We start from the raw sequence: 15,705 nt of genomic DNA on the forward strand, positions 1-15,705 counted from the left end.
CCCTTTGAAATATAGCATTCACATTTAGCTCTCATTCATGTCAGAGGTTAATAATTTCACAATTTAATGACTACCATCTTACAAAGGTAATTTATATTATTTTGTTTCATATGTTGGAATAAGCATAAATTTATCTTGGTAACGTGTATCAGTAGCATTCAAAATTTGAAAAAAAATTATTATTTTCAGTATCCAAGAAGTTTTTAAGAAAAGAAGAAACCAGGAGAATTCATCTGCTTTAACCCAACATCTTTTAATACAATCTTTAAGGCTTTTTCCTGAGAAGTCTAGGATGTTACTTTGACCATGTTGGTGTACAGTGTGGAGTAAACAATGCTGTTTGACAGCCTGGGCTACTCCTCTGGCTGCAAAGAAATCATGTAAAATAGAAAAAAGGTAACAGTTTGTCTCCCAGCAGTTATGTAAAATAACACTGAAAAGGAAATTAAAAGCTTACACATTGTGGAAAGATAGTCCTAATTATTTTTACTACAGAAGTAAAACCTGGAGATACAATCCAACAGCAGATGAAGTATGTTAAATTAATTTTGTGTTGCAGTGCTGACAACTCTTCCAATAAATAATCATTAAAATAATGTCTAATCCTATATTACTGATTCTTCTCAGCAAAAACAAAATTCAAGAACCTCATATCTGTCAGGGTCATGTACACACCTCTCAAGTGCTCATCTTGCATTTAGGGGCACCAGATAAAAGACATTTTGCCCCAGAATGTCTTTGGTATTAATATGTAGACACAGCTAAATAAACTATCAGCCTATTTTGATTTCAGAACTCAACAATAGGTCAAGTAGACACTCCAGTCGCTTCCCTAAGGAAAAAAAAAAATCATTTGACCTAAAATGGGTTAACTGTTTCAAATAGAAAACTAACAGTTGCAAGAACAATTTCTAGTAAGTTCTTGGATATCTGGATGTAAAAAAATAGACTAATTATAGGTGAAATAGTGAACATATTACATCCAAGAAGAAATTAAGTAGAATTTTAAACTTTGAGGACTGTTCTACATGTTTTTCTTGTTCTCAGGTAATATAAAAATATGGGCCACAATTCTATTATATAAACCTCTCCATTTAAAAGTTACAATGTCCAATCTGCTTATTAAATGGTAAGTGTTTTCAAATTACTTAATTGTGTGTACCTAATCTATTCAATTGACAGAAGGGGTCAGTTCTCTCAGCAGAATCCTTTCTAGAATGGGCTTTGCAAAGGATTTATCTGAAATCAAAAGGATTGTGGGAGAAGTGTTGGCACATGCATAAATAAACAAGAACAAAACACCTCACATAAAGAATCCTATGAATTTTTAACAGAACCACATGATATTTTGTCTAATACTGCATTAATATCTGGATTGCAAAGTAAACTGGTCTAATTAAATATATTTTCATGTGCAGGCAGAGAACTACATCTTTATTACTCTTATACCAAACAGATTAAGATGCTACAAAGGACAGAATTAATTGATATGCAGATAGATAAAATAATTCAGTAGATTATGCATGTTTATCTCTTTTTACAATGACAAAGAAATATTTTAAATCTCTCTTTTCAAATTGCATCTTTATTCTATAATAATCTGTTGACTGGAGAACAGGGCATATAACAAAAAAACAAATAAACAAACCCAAACAAAACCAAACCCACCAGAAAAAAGGTATGTTTAAAACTGAATCTACATATAATATATCCTAATAAAATTCTGTTGAAAAGGAAACAAAACTCTTCTTGCTGTTCTCTGTGTCTTCAGAACAAGGACTGTTAATCACGCATGGAGAAAACAGCCTCCCTGGGGACTGGTATTGTCTGAAGAGTAATGACTCTGAACACATACTTCTCACTACTGGCTAACTATTGGCTCATCATTCAGCACTCTAGTTAGTTTCAAGTATGTCAATTTGTTTAGGAAGCTAATAGTCCACCAAAAATGACTGGGATTTCAGTCTACAATGAACATATCTGAAAAATTAACTTAAAAAGGAGGAATCACAATAATATGCTGCAGTGCCTAAATTCCTTTCCAAATTTAAACTCAAATTAATTTCACAAAACACACTGTTTGTTTTTTTTCTATTGATGGAATATGTTAATCCTACTGGGAACATGTTTGTTATAGCAGTACTTTGTAAATACTATCTTTTTACTGTTTCCAAATGAGCAATTAATAAACAAAGTATATCAAGAGTAATTACATGAAACAATTTTGGAACTACAAGAGAAGACATTTTGCTTTTAACATAATTGAACCAGTTTTTGTCATGAAATTGGAGTGACATATTTTGGAGTATACAGCTATAATTGCTTCTGCAAAAGTAAGCAAACAAACAAAAAGCAAACCAAACAATCAAGTAAAAATAATTCCTTATCTGCCCAAGCAGTCTGGTGAAAGCGAGAAGGGATACCTAACAAATATGACTTATCTAGATGGGAGCAAGAAAAGGGATTTGAGCTCTTAGAGAACTCAGAAGGCAGTCTTGAGTTTTCTGGACTATACAGCTCTGGATAAATTATATTTGAGGATCACAATGAAAGATGTTTGTATGACAGAAAAAATATATTATTTTCATTGTATGTTGTGTTATTAATTCAAATTTCTATACAAGCAGAGTATATTTGGGTAGCTTAAACAAGAATTTAAAAAAACATGATTCCATGTTTTTTTATGATTCTGAATTATGTTATTAATTGCCAGGCTAACACATTACAAACTATTATTCTCTGTTTTCAATGAAAATGAAATCCTGAAAAATACGTCCAAAACCTTCTGCATAGATTTTTAAATGCAAATTAAACCATAAATATTACACTAAAATAGGAGGAAGATATGTTCTATAGATCTTTATCAGTGAACTCATGCCCAACTCCAACAGAAGACATATGTTTCATGAAAAGGTTTCTTCTGTCGTGTCTTCTGACACCTTAGTTTCTCCCAGTTCTTTCCACCATATTGCCAGAATACTATTGCCAAAAAGTGCATGAAGATCAAAAAACTTTTAGAGCAACAGAAGGAACATAGCAATTGCCAAATCAAGTGCAGCAGGAGGGTTTATTTGGTTATTTTTTGTTTGGGTTTTAATTTCCCTTCTTAATGCTTCTTCATCTCATAATTTACATGGCCATTTCTGTAGCATCACTTTCAGTCATAGAGGACTTTTACTTCTCAATTTCACTTGGCCAAAACTATTCCATACACGATGCACTGCAGGGCACATTACCAAGTTAGACTCTTATCCACACAGGTAGCTTTCTATCAAAGAGGAATAATATGACTTGGAAGTCTAATGAGGTTAATCTGTGCTTCTGTCATTTCTGTTGGACACTAACTTCATTGAATTTGAGTTTTTTGACCAGTTATTCTTTATATATATATATATATATATATATATATATATATATATATTCTTTATATATATAAATCCAAATAAATAGATTATTAAATTACAAGTAAAGAAGTAATGACAAGAGAGCTTAGTGGCTGTGGTGCCATCCAACTTTCAAGCGCATCTGAGACTCAGACATCATATTTCTATCTGTCCATATAATTCACTTGGTTAAGAATTGAGAATTTCTGTGGTTTAAACACAAACACAATGCACAGGCAAATCAGAGACTTCTGTAGGGTTTTAATACACCATAGCAAAAAATGCCTAAAACAGTACATGAAAAAATTCCTAACAAGTAGGGACTAGTAAATGAAATATGTCAAATATAAAAAAAAAAAAAAAATATTGGCAGTATAAGATGTGTCTTTAGGTGCCTCACACAGCTGTAATTTGAAGGGGAGAAAGAGGAGGACACAGGGACTGTGTTATACCTGTCATGTCACTTTGAATGGCAAGGCAACTGATGGTGCCAAATCTTACCATTGACTATAACGCAAAGCACAGATTTAACTTTCAAAACCATATGTGATATCTGAGCACAATAGATTTTTAGTGCATGCAGTCTGGAACTCATTTACAACTTGCATGACCTTACACTTACTCTATCCTATGTTCTTATCAATTTCTGTCTTCTAGCCACAGAACTATCATTTAAAGTCTGCCTTAGAACCTAAACTACATTTGAAAAAGGACCTGAAGACAGTACAGGGGAACTAGAGATTATAAACTTTGCATTTTCTCTATTTTGATCTCTATCAAAAACACTTTAATTGTGAGAAACATTCAGAGAAGGGTCAAGTTCCAGACAATATGTGTCTGATGGTCTATTTCCACACTAGGAAAATATGCAAATACCTTGTGGAATTTAGTGTACAAAATTGTAATAACTAATAGGTATGCTTCAACTACATTTTCTTCCATAAATAAAAAATAAAATGCACTATATATCTAAAATAGAGATAATAATTTTAAGTTTTCAAAGTAAAACTCCAGCAATTGGTAGCAATTTTCTTTATAGCTAAAATGAAGAGCACTGAAGGAACAATCAATACCTCTGAAAGCAGAATTGACTTTGAGTGCATTTTTAATTAACTTCTTAAATCAAGTTTGCTTTTAATAACATTTTAACATACTGAAATATTATATTGTTTTTGCAGTGTTCACAAATGTAGACTATTTTTTAATAGCTAAAATCTTTCATTCTCATACCTGATGACAAATCTTCATTCAGAAAACATGAATACAATGGACTGCAAAATTCTCAGCCACAACTTTGTAACTTTTTTTCCTTGTTCAAACTTTGTAAGGATCATTTAAATAAAACCTAGAAGTCTAGAAGAGATTTTTTTTTTTTCTAATATGAGATGTTAAACTATGTTTTTACAGTATGGATCATTTCAGTGAGAAGATGATGTCAAAGTTGATAAAGAAACAAGCAACAAGTAAAACATGATGTAAAATGATGATCCATAAATATGGTAATAGCATAGAAGTAAACTTTTATGGAAGGCTAGACTGTTTGAGAAAATAAATCAAAGCCAGATGGTTCTAATAGTTATCTGACATCTCTCAATGTCAAATACTTTTAGTGGTGTTACTGGAAAAGTTAACTAACCACAGGTATTTTAGGAAGAGGGGCACAAAAGTGATGGGCATTTATCTCTATCTGTGCCATAAAAATTTGTTGGCATTTTAGTCCCCTTAGTTGCCTGTGTTAATAGTATAGTAAAAAGTCTGTACTTAAGTACATAGACATGAAGATTGGCTTTAAACAGCTGTGAACTTACATAAAGGGTGGAGTCCTGTTAGGGCTGCAAGCCCATGACTATGCTGTTGGCTATGACCGTGCCCTGAGATAAAGTTAAGTGAGCTGGACACGGCATGGCATGGGAAATGGCTGGATATGAAAGATAACAATATGAGAAGCTGACATAAATTAGAGAGTATCATGAGGCATGGCGTGGGGTGCAGAGGTGGTTAAGGCAGAGTTATCCAAGAAATGGCCAAACTTCACTGTTAATTGGAGGGGTAACTTGGGACCTTCAGGATGGCAGTTTGTCATAGGCAAGCAATGACAAGGTAACCCGTCAGCAGTGACCTACACTGAGTCTGAGGTAACATAAGAAATGGTCACAGAAATAAACAATTGGGATAAGGATGCAGCAAAACAGGGATCAACAGGGAAGGAGTAATTGACGTCAGTTAGGAGGAGATTGGGGCATAGAAAATGAGGTGGCAAAAAGAGAGTCAAATAAAGGAAAAGCAGTAATAAGGTATGTTAATATTGAAATTCGTGCTGCCTGAGTGTACCTTCTGGGCAGTTCTGCACTTGATCATTGTAGCCTAAATCAGGACTGTAGACAAAACCCCTGCTCCTCTGAGCAAAACACAGGAGTCAGCCCTGCAGGAAAAACACTTCAGAGGAGCACACCTGGAAAACAAAATCAACAGTCTCCTCATGAGGTCTTGTTCCTGACAGCCTCCACATCTGCCCATCACTTCTACCAAGAACAAAATTTTGACACAAACATTTCCACACAATTCATACAATTCATACTTTGGATCTTTCAGCTGCAGATATAATTTGAAATAAGAATACTAGATCCACTGGAAATATGATGTCAACATTTATTAATTTGGAGGGGTCAAAGCGATACTTTTCTTAAATTTTCTTTTTAATTGCTGGTATTCATAGTTTAGGATTTGTCCAAGCACAATTAATAATTTTTACTTTTAGTAGTACCAGAATGCTTCTCTTTTTGACTTAGAAAAAGATGGATATGGGAAAAAAGCAAAAAGTAGACAACAAAGACTGTGCACACACATGGGATAGATTAAAGTGCTAGGAAAATTTTTCCTGAGATCTGAGATATTTGGTTTCCTGTACCTGAGGAAGAACTTGAATTAGTATCTTGAATTTGTTGTGATTAAATGGCACCTACTCACCTTAATATTTGGCAATGCATGCATGCACATATATGTTGCTGGACTGCAACTCTCTTAAATGGTGTCAGCGAGAGAGCTATAAAACTTAAGTACATAAAACACGCACTAGGGAGAAGAAAGAAAATTCTTTTCAGAAGTATTTGTTAAATTCCTTATGCAGTTTGCTTTTTTCCATGAAGCTTTTATGATCAAATGGAGAACTCTAAATATTCACTGCCTTTTAAAAAATTCACTGCTTTTAACAAAATACAGAATAAACGGAACAAAATGTAATTTACTGAGCTGAGAATCAAGTGCTACATGTTAGAGAATCCATTGCTTCAAGAAGACTAAATATGTATTGCCTTTATTATCAAGTAAATTTCAACAGAATCTAATTGTGTAGTCCTTCTGCTCATCCATCTCTAAATGTTATACTTTCTTTGCAAAATGATTTTTTCATAATTTTTTATTAAACTAAAATAATTTTCACTTCATTTATCTTAGATTTATACCTCTTTCTTCATATAAGGAGCAACGGATGATGAACTCCAAGCAGGAAAACCATAAACTTTCAGTAAGAATAAGCAGAAGTCTAGGCCAGTAATGATAATTTATTTTCTTGATCAGAAGCAATTAAATATGGATCTAAAGAAATGAAAGCTCCCATCTCACTTTCTATAGATTTATCCTTCATTTGCAACATTATGAATTCCAATAAGGATCTTTTTCTAGAGCACTTTAGTGTATTCAATAAAAAAGCAAGCTTATCAAACCATGAAGTATTTCAAATTTCATACGGTACAGGCCAGATGAAAAAAGGATTACTATGTGACCAAATTATAGGATGCTATTTAATTATTTTAAGAGATGAAGAAGGAAGAGTTTATATGCAGACAGATTTAAAAAAGAAAACAGTATAATATGGTATGGTTTCAGTTTTAAATACGTACGCAAAGCTCTCACTTAGCTGTCCATTATTGGTTTCTTTTTCCAAGTTGGCATGAGTCATATTCATTAAAATTGTCATATTCCAGCAACTCTGACATTCAGACACAGTTTTCAAATGTATCTTTGAAATAGTCCCTTCTGCTGTTTAGATGCCATGGAAATTACAGCCTCAACAGCACTCTACAGTCAGCTGGTGGAGACATGGATGAGCGTAGGAATGGTGGCAGTGACTTTGGAACTCAGAAGCAGGCAATGCTTCACAAATTATTTCTTCTCCCTGCAGAAGTGCCTGGTACAACACTCTAGCTTACATTTCTGGAAAGGAAAAAAAAATTATGTGGGAAAACACAGAAATCAATCAAAAAAGACATAGGCTTAAATGTAAATATTGACTTTTTTTTCAGTATATTTCATCAAATTTTGTGGTTTGCATTTTTATTCTTACCAAAAGAAATATCCTAGACAGTTTATGACCCTGTTTAAAAAAGATGCTGCACCATTAAGTCTACTGTAATTTGTTCAAACACTTATGGCGGGACTTTCAGCTCTGTAATTCTTTCGTGAAGATGACTAACTCATACCCATCTAGATCTACCTCAAATACAACATTTTCACTTGGAGACAACACTTTCAGTTAAATCCTTTTTTTAGCTGTTATTTTATATTTCTATTGTCTTTAGGTTTCCTGGTTATCAGGATTCTTCATATTTTAAACCATGTGATAACTATATATACTGTAGATATAACTAAGATGGTAATTTAACCTTAAAACTTGCTGGATCTGCACATCTGATGTAGCTGCAGTACTAAGGCTTATAAAATTTCTTTTTTGTGTCCTCAGTGCTTTGCTTATCAATTGTATGGAAAACATGAGGCAAATACAACATACTATTACTTCCCGTACAATTTAGGTTAATAAAAATGGATGCTATATTGGGATATTTTCCAAGAATTGTTTACTCCCAAATGTTAATGAATACTAATTTAAATTTAATCAGGACAGTATTTCACATAAATTTCCAATTAAAAGGTATGTGTTCTTCTATTGCCAAGAGATAAGTGGTGTTCAACAAAGTTTAAAAATATCTAAAATTCAATTTTGATTTTGATACACATTTTACTAAATACATATCAAAAGGTATAAAAGCTAGTTTATTTGAGAATGGCATACCATCTACTTAACAAAGAGATTTAATTTATAATTAAATGTAAGGTGCTTTGAGAGTCAGATATTAGTGAACAGCTATCGTTAAAGGTACAAAGATATATATTTACTAATAAAAAAAAACATATTTAACACTGAAAAAATTATTTCAATTTTTTTTTAGGGGACGAGTTATTCCTTTAAAAATTATAAAGTATACCAATATTAATAATCTGAAGACAAATTTCAGATAACTATTGAACTTGAAATCCACATAGAACCATAGAATGGTTTTGGTTGGAATGGATGATGATCTTTTTCTAATCCCCTTGTCATGGGCAGGGAATATTTCATTACACTAGGTTGCTCAAAGCTCCATCCACACTTCCAAGAACATCTCTGGCCAATCTGCTCTAGCGCTTTGCCACCCTCTGAGCAAAAAAAAAAATTTTGAATATCTAATTAAACCTTACCTATTTCAGTTTGAACCCATTCCTTCCATGTCTTGTCACTACATGCTCTTGCAAAAAGTCTCCCTCCATCTTTCTTGTAGGCTCAGTTCTGGTATTGGAAGACCACAATTAGGTCACCCCGAATTCTTCTCTCTTCCATATTGAGCAAACTAAGTTCTCTCAGCCCTTCCTTGTAGGAGAGATGCTCCATCCCTCTAATCATCTTGGCTCGCCTCTTGCATCCAGAGGTGGCTCTCTGGATTCGCTCTGATGGGTCAAAGTCTTTCCAGTACTGGGGACTGCAGAGCTGGATGCAGCAATCCAGGTGGGGTCTCACCAGAGAGGAGTAGATGTTGCATCCTGGAGTTTGGGTTTAGATTAGGGTTTTTAATTTATGTTAAAATAAGTCAAGTTCTGTAATCCCGTGTTTCCCCCGTGTTGTTCCCCCACCGTGGTTTCTGGCCCCATGCTGCCTGCTGCCAGATCTTTCCCCTGTGCTGCTCCTGTAACCACCCTGCCGTCCGGCCCTGGGAAACCCCGTGCCGGCCACCCCAAGCCACATGATCCCCCTCAGCCCAAGGCTCGGTGCCCACCCCTGCGGGGTTCTCTGGTTGGTCGCTGTTGCTGGCATCACCGCCAGGGCAGCCACCCCTGTTGGATGGCAGGCCGTGGATCCTCTCGCCCCTCCCCTCCATAAAATCCTGTCCCGCCGGCACCCAGGCGCCATTTTCTCCCATGCGAGTGCCGGGAGCGGTCGCGTCTTTCCATCGAACTGCGCCACGTGTGACCAATAAACCGTTCCTGCCAAGCACGGAGTAAATGGACAAATTCCTTACCTCTTTACCGGATCCCTAGCGCACGGTAACAGAGGCTGGCCAGCCCACGCGCCCGAGACACGGAGCCGTGTCCGGGAACCCGCGGCAGAAAACCCCAGCAGCACGTGGAAGCTACGCCACAGCCGGGCTCCCAAGAGCCGCACGCAGCCGGGGAGAGCGAAAACCCACACCGCAAGTAGAAGGCAAAATCACCTCTCTTGACTTGCCTTTGATGCAGAACAAAGCTTTCTGGTCTAAGTGGATATTGTTGGTTCATTTCTCATCTCTCATCCACCACCACCACCCCCAAGTCCTTCTCAGTAGGGCTGCTCTCCATTAGTTCACCCCAGCCCTCACTGATACTGATCTTATTGAACTTTATGACATTCCTATAGGCCCCCTTTGTCAAACTTGTCCTGGTTCCTCTGGATGGCATCCCCTCCTTCAGGTTTGTCAACAGCACCCCTCAGCTTAGTGTCACCTGCAAATTTGCTGAGGGTGAACCTGATCTCAATGCCTACATCAGTGATGAAAGTATTAAATAACACTGGTTCCAGTATGGACTCTTGAGGGATACCATTCATCTCTGATATCCACAGGGACTCTGAGTCATTGACCACTTCTGTCTGGATGCAACTTTCCAACTGACTCCTCATTCACCTAACAGTCCACCCATCAAATCCATCTCTCCCCAATTTAGACAATAAGGGAATGATTTTCACTCCTGCTCATCTGCAATGCTTAACTGCTAAATTACTTCCAGCTCCTTTTTGCAAATCTGTCACTAGTCATCTTCAAGAATGATTTGTCATTAAAATGGCTAAGTTTTAGAAGCCTTTGGTCACTGGGCTACTGATAATTTCCCTGTCTTCTGTAAGTTAACAGTAGCCAAGATAGGATCAAAAGAAGGGCAAGGGTGGAATACATACTGTCAGTTTATCAGAAGCAAAAGGATAAGCAAGAAAGAGCCGACTCATTACTTAAGGGGCACCAAACATTGATGCTGGGAAGGATGAAGTGTCTACACTTCTGCTTCAGCTTTCATTAAGGAGGTTAGGGATTAATGGACATCACACTAAACAAAATAAGGAAAAAAAGTTACTTCGGTATAGGTCAGATGAAATTTCGTCTAGTTGGTGAACTTTTCTGCAGGGGATTTAGAAAAGTGGCTAAGGAAAGAGAATAAATGACCTTCCAATATATTAGAAAATAGCAAAAACAATATTAAAAAAAAAAAAAAGGAAGGAAAACTTCCCTGGCAAACTGTGTCCCATTGACGAAGAATATGTTAGTATAAAAATATGGAATATCAAAAGGTGCTTACTGTCGACCAGTACATTATGCCCTAACAATTCATTCACCAAGATACCTCATATCATTAGTATGTTTGAAGTATTAGGGTATTTCAGAGAGTGCCTTTTACTATTTTCTTAAATGACCTAGAAAATTACCGTAAAGAAAAGTCTGCCACAAGGTAAGAATATAAATGGTTGGAAAAATGTAGTTGGCTGATATTCATTGCACACAGTTGTACAAGAAAAAATGTTGTGCACGTTTACATATGTATTTGTCTTTCCTGTACTACTGTTTAATACATTTATCATTTCATAACAGAAAATAGAGAACATTATTCAATTTGCAGACTTCAGACTGGACTAAGCTTTGGAGACCATACTAAAATTCAAAGAGACTTGAGAAACTGAAGTTTTGTCTTCCAAAAACAACTGCAAACTGAGTGTTTGCTGACAATAATGCATTTTTAGCTTAAAAGAATATGAAAGATAGCCATTGTCCTCACTTAAAAACTACATTCTGATAGTCAAACTGCACATATGAATATTTGGGGCAAATAAGAAAATTGCCCAAAAGTTTACCATAATGATTCTATTACTTGGTATTTTCTTCAGTCCCCTTCTTTAGATTATCAGAAATAATAAGCCTTCTCATTTTAGGTTTTCTGGGTAGCAGTGCTTTGGACTGCCCATATAACATCTACTGGACAGGTAACACATGTTCTGATCATCATAGTATCCTAATTACTAACCTTCTTTGTTAATTATGCCTTCTTATTAGTTATATGCTGTAGCAAACTGCCAAGCTCAGGTTATAACAAAATAAAGAAAAATATTTCAGTCCTTATTTACATGCTTGCAGCTACAAAGTTGTGTCTCGATTTTACATTTAAATTTAATTTATATGTAATCTTGTGGAACTGCTAAATGCTACTGGAATAAAATGGAAAAAAAATACTGACTTTGCATTAAAAGCATTTTTTAAAAACCAGAAAAATATCTGTCAGTTATAATTCACTCAGTTTTGAGGAGAAATTTGAAGGAAGAAGGGGAGAAAAGGAGAGTAAGAGAGAGATTAAGTAGAAAGATATCATCGCCACATAGATTTTTTTGGCATCCTGCTGGTCCTTCTTTACCCCCGTCTTCTGTGGTGGGGTCCTAGAGTCATTCTTCTGTACAAAAACACTTCTGTACAGTCCAAGTCCCAGGTATCCACAGGGCAGAGATGCTGTTCCCACAACCTGGGTTGGCAGGTGTATCCTTCCCCACAGTTTGCAACCGTATAATTTTTTCTTTGTCTGGATAAGTCTTATCTCAAGTTCCCATAGTCTGCACACTCCAGTGTGCTACTTGCAAGTCTTCACCTTTGTTAGACATGGAATTAAGGCCTTCCTGTTTTGCCATCTATGCTTATCTCAAGTTCCTGATGTGTTAACTTATCTTATGGGAACGTTCTTCATTAGTAGTGTTTTGAGAAATGCAACTGCATTCTTTAAGTTCTCACAACATTCTACCTCTAAAAAAACCTGTGAGCAAGGGATTAAATATATGGCATAGTTTGTCAGGTAAAATCAGAGAAAATGCAGTAGGAAGACAATTCTGCAAACAGAAATAATTATAATTATGTGAAACTTCAGATATATACTAATGTAAAAAATGTTTTAGAGTGTCCATAACCATAGAATCAAATCTTTCTGCTTTTGTACTATGAACCTAAAGCCTAGAAATTTCAAGTAATTTTTGATCTTAAATTGTTATGTTAACAGTTATTACTCTATGTGTCATGACATTTGGATGGAAAACTATCAAGTTGTTCAAACAATTACAATACTCTAATCTGAATTACATAGCGTTTTTTTCCAATGGAAAAAGCCCCAACAGTATACACTTTGGGACACTCAGTTCAAATGAAAGTGTGAATAGGCAGATTAAAAAAAACATTCTCAAATATTTGATTTTTAAATGTGGTCAGACACTGAATGTAAACAATCAAAAGACCATTTGTACAAATAATCGTAGACAAAACCCCATCTTTCCTTTTCAAAAGGAAGGACAGGAGAAGTGACAAGAGCTTATTTTATTGTCTTATGTTCAGTGCTGAAGAATTCTTTTAAAGAAATAATATATTTCTGAAAAAAACCCCTGCAACTTGTTGCTTGCTTCTTTTTAATGCATTACCTGATTGTGATAGGAGATGTGAAAGAGTGAAATGCATTGTAAATAAAGATTTCATTCTCATTAAAGTTACTTTAAAATTAAAATGGCAGTCAGAGATCCCCAGGAGCATAACTACATGTGTATTTTCTTGTTAGGATTCCCAGAAAGAGCATGAAGTAAGAAGTTGTCCAGACATCCAACATTCCTTGAAAACAACAGAAAAAAATCTGTAACTAGGTGATATAAAATTTTAAACTACTCTTACTCATGTGACAACAAGGCACTTGATACAAGCAACAAATATCTTGACTGCAACTAGAAAGTTTAATATCATGGAGCAAAAGCTAGTAGCTTCCTAATCTGGAAGTATACAATTTTTCAGAGTCTGGGAATCTGTCTACTGAGACTAGGAAATACAGGACATATAAGGTAGTAAAAGTTTGACAAAAAATAATAAGTCAGGTGAAAGAATATACTTCTGTGAGGGGTCTTACATACCATGAGAGATGAGGAAAATAGGGAAATGCTTCTCCTGTTACTGTGTGTATATAAAATTTTCCTATAAAATAAAACAACAAAGAAAATCATAAGTCAAATTAATTTTAAAAAACTCCAAAGTTTCTTTTAAAGCAATCTGTTCACAGACGATCATTACAAAATATCTCATAAAAAGTTTTCAATGGCAAAATTCTCCCAAAATCATATTTTTTTTTAACTTCAAAAGAACCTGTAAGCTGAAATATAAGCATTGTAAAGTCATGTCTAGAACAGTAAACAAAATGTCCCTGTGCCTGTTCTCTGCTCTGTTCAGCCGCTGGACCCAGGCCAAATGGCATGGCACCATTTACCTCCATATGGCTAAATGCTCTTTTCCTCCAAAATGCTGGCTGCATTCAAAGTGCCTATTGAGTATGTTCCCTGAATTATGCTAACTTCTGAATGAGGTTGAAAGATGCTGGTTTGTACAACCAAAAACCATTTTAAGACTGTGATGCCTGATCAGTATTTACCATCTTATGCCAGTTACATTGGCTCTGTTTAATTTAATTAAGTGTAATATAATTTACTACTACATGTGTAGTTGCAAAATTCTAGCAATTCCCTTTTTATAGAGACTATTTTGCAAACCATCGGTGTCTCTATTACTGTGATTTGCCAACATATATTTGAAAGTTTTCAATCCAGATTAAAAATAAACATTGAATAAAAGATCAGCAGGAAACTGCATATTTTTTGAACAGAAAATGAAAGCAAACCGTTTCTAAGAAGATTTTGAATCACAGAATAATGACAGCAACTATTATTGAATCTAGAGAAGAAAAAACACCCTATTTTCTTTGCATCACCAGAGATTGATGTCATTCATAAAAACACCACTAGAAGTGTTAGTTTTAGATCAAAACAAAACAGCATAGTGATTTTTATAAGATATTCTAGCACTTAAAATATATAATAATAGTGTCTATGTGAATCAGCAAGTGGTAGGGATGACTGGCCTCCAAATGCTAAGGTCTAAGGATATTAGGTGGAGTATGGCATAGGAGCAGAAAGGTATATGCTCAGCCAAACCTGTAGTAGATGGAGTTCAGCTGTTTCTCTTGACCATAACTTAGGAGAGAAGGCATGGCATTTTCTTCAAATAAGGGTGAATTATAGGCAGCTTGGGAACTGTGGGTAAAAACGATGTATTTCACAAGAGAACTGATGTTACGACCAGATAAATTGTGGGAAATGATTTAAGAATTCAAGAACCTTAACAATCTTTAACTTCCCTACTGTTTCCAAATAATTAGTGTCATAATTTCATTTTCTCTAGCCTTAGTTTACTTGTGAATCTTTACCCACAACATATCCTGTAGCATTTGCATTTCTTAAGTGAAATTCTCTGACCATTTAAAAACTTCTTCAGGGTGTGTTTATACAACTACTTGTGATCCTGATGAAATGGATTAAGAAATGTCTACCCCTCAAGCTTATACAAGATAAGCAACTGCTCTTCAAGGCTCCTGCAATGCCGAATAAAATGTATCTCTTCAAGTCACCACTAAAGGTAATTCATATTTCATTTTTTAATCCAGCATTACTAAGAAGACACTCATCAACAACTGTGGAGAAGCATTTTTTTTACCACCAGTTGGTTGCAGCGTCGCACTCTTTCTCCCAGGTCCGGGACAGCTCCGTGCCCTTCAGCGCCGCCCCGCCTCCCCGGACTTCCTGGTCCGCCACTTCTCTCCCGCGTGCCGCTGCTGCCAGCATGCCGGTCGGGATCTGCCGGGTTCTGTCACCCGCGTGAGGGTCCGAGGCAAAGAGGGAAGGAATGTCCAGATCACCCACGAAGGAAGGCAGGAAGGCTTTATTGTCGCTGAGAGCTGAAGTTGGGGGGGTAGCGACCCACGCTTCCCATGCCACATGGGGGAAATGGTGCCGGGACCTGGGCGGGAGCAGGATGATATAGGGGATGTGATAGGGAGGGCAGACGCCCCCCCCGCAATCCGTGGGGGTGCCACAATGATGATGTAAGACAGTGACCAACCAGGGAACCGCAAGGGCAGGCACCGAGCCTCG

The sequence above is a fragment of the Vidua macroura genome, chromosome 2 (genome assembly GCF_024509145.1).
Source record: "Vidua macroura isolate BioBank_ID:100142 chromosome 2, ASM2450914v1, whole genome shotgun sequence".
Classification (NCBI taxonomy): Eukaryota; Metazoa; Chordata; class Aves; order Passeriformes; family Viduidae; genus Vidua; species Vidua macroura.